Genomic DNA, 2,333 nt, shown 5'->3' with positions numbered 1-2,333 from the left:
AAAACTCATGGAGCTTTGACAGCCTTTCGCAACCTCTAGGAAATCCACAATATAGGTAGAAGATATGATAGAAGTGGAAGAAGCAGAAGGAATACCGACATACTGTACTCGAGTACAGTCGTGTCCGGAAAGTTTTCGTACCCTCGCATGGCAACTGCACAACCACAACTCCCAACCATAAAGATTTAAAAAAAAATGTAAAGAATTCAATTAAAGAAAACATGATAGTATTGCTAGTAGACAATAAAAAAACATTATTACCATTTTGTATGGCCTCCATTTGCATCCAGTACAGCTTGCATTCTCTCAGGCATCCTATCTATCTATCCATCTAACTTCTCTTGGAGAATTAAATCCCACTCTTCCTTTGCTGCCTCAAACAATTCAGCTGCACCATGAGGCCTTTTTTCCAGTCTGGAGAATCGCTTGGTAAGGGCTCTTTTGAGTAGTGCCCATGTGTTCTCAATAGGATTGAGATCTGGTGAGTTGGGTGGCCAAGGGAGTTTTTTGTAACCATAGTCTGCTTCCAATTTTCAATTTTCCTCACCACCATGGCAGGAAGCATTGTCTGCAGCAAGGTAGATATTGTCAGAAGGTCTATCCAGACTCTCTATAAAAGGGATAAGGTAAGGCTGGTGGATCTCAGTTGCATATTGGTGAGAGTTTAGGCCAAGTCTGTCTCTTTTGCTAGTCCTTTCCTCCTTCCTCCTCTTTCTCACAAGAATTAACTCAGTCTTTCCTTCTCTCATCATTGCAGCATATACTTCAATGCTAGTCCTTCCAGACTTAAAGCTAGGCTTTAAGTTTTTTTCTTCCAGCTCTTCACCAGGTCTAACTCTGACCATTTTACCTGTTGGATTTGGATCATAAACAATAGTGGCTTTATCCACAAAAACAACCCAATTCCATGCCCCTTTCCAGTTCCTCCTTCTCCTAGAAAACTCACTTCTTTTCTCCTTTTCTCCTTTTCTCCAAAAAGGTTTTTTCCTAGGTATCAGAAGCTTAAAACTAGCTTCTGATATGATCTTATCAATAGTGGTTTTACCAAGACCAATCTTCGCTTTTTTGGTAATGTCGCGTAATGCTAAATGAGGCTTGGCATTGGTAACTGACTCACTATATTTCTTTTTATGTCGGTAATCTTGGTTGATCTTTTACCTCTTTATGCATAGTGAGTATTTCCATCCCTAGATTTAGCTCTTTTGACCACAGACTGAACAGTTGACTTAGATACACCTAAAGACTTAGAAATTTTGTTATATCCCATATCTGTATATTTATACAGAGTATAAACTTCCTTATTCAGATCTTCTCTTGCTCTTAGGTTATGTAGAGGGGCCATGGTAAGGAGGGTTGTTGTGGTGATGAGGTGTTATGGGATTGTACCTCAGGGGTATGAAAACTTTCGGGACATGACTGTACCTATAATTATTTCATATATACTGTTTAGCTGCATGCTAAATATATTTAATAAAATTCAGTTTATGGTAAAACTTAGGTCAAAATAGTACTAGATATCCCTGTTACTCTACTACCTCTTAAAGCCAGTATTTCTGACTTTTGAAAGCTTCTCAACTAGCATTTATAGCTCATGTACAATATAATCCTGCAAGTAGACATGATTTATGGTGTTTATTAGTGTCTACTTTTGTGCATTAAAGTGGAAGCCTAGCTTGCTATAACTGATACTTCTGCAGAACTTACTTTAATTCATTTAGTAGTCTATCTTGATTAACCATTTGTTGTATCTAGCCTGTTACAGGATTAATACCTGGTCAAGGAGGTTCTTTGAGCTCCTCCTAGTTACAAGCTTATACTTTTAGCTCTTAGTCCATCACCTGTATAGGCTGAGTAACTAGTAACATTATTAAAAAAAAAAAAGAGCCTGGCAATAGGGAAATACTAGTTCAAAATTTGAAATTATCACTTCCAGTACTTTTCTAACTCAGGCATCTCCATCATACTATTATCATACTTAAGTTTCTCAGTAGTTGTAAGTAAATTATAGTAGCGATTCAGGTTATTGGATAACCTATAGTGTGGTAGGCTATTAGGAGCAATCTACTAGTGAGTAGTAGCTTGTCCTCTTGGGGTAACAAAGTCTAAAACCATAATATCTTTTTCTCAAGACCTTTTTCTAAGTGGCAGTGCTCTATTTTTATCCTAGTATATCTTCAGCTATTATTTGAATCAAAAGTTAATTCATTGTAGGTAACTAACATAATTAGCCTTTAACTAGGTGGAAGCTTATTTAAAATAGCCATGAATGATTTTCCATTATCATTCAACTTCCATGTAACCATATATAGTTTCAAGAAAATCTAGAGAGGAAT

This window comes from Tuber melanosporum, assembly GCF_000151645.1.
Source record: "Tuber melanosporum whole genome shotgun sequence assembly, scaffold_186, strain Mel28".
Taxonomy (NCBI): domain Eukaryota; kingdom Fungi; phylum Ascomycota; class Pezizomycetes; order Pezizales; family Tuberaceae; genus Tuber; species Tuber melanosporum.
Note: the sequence above shows the minus strand (reverse complement) of the source record.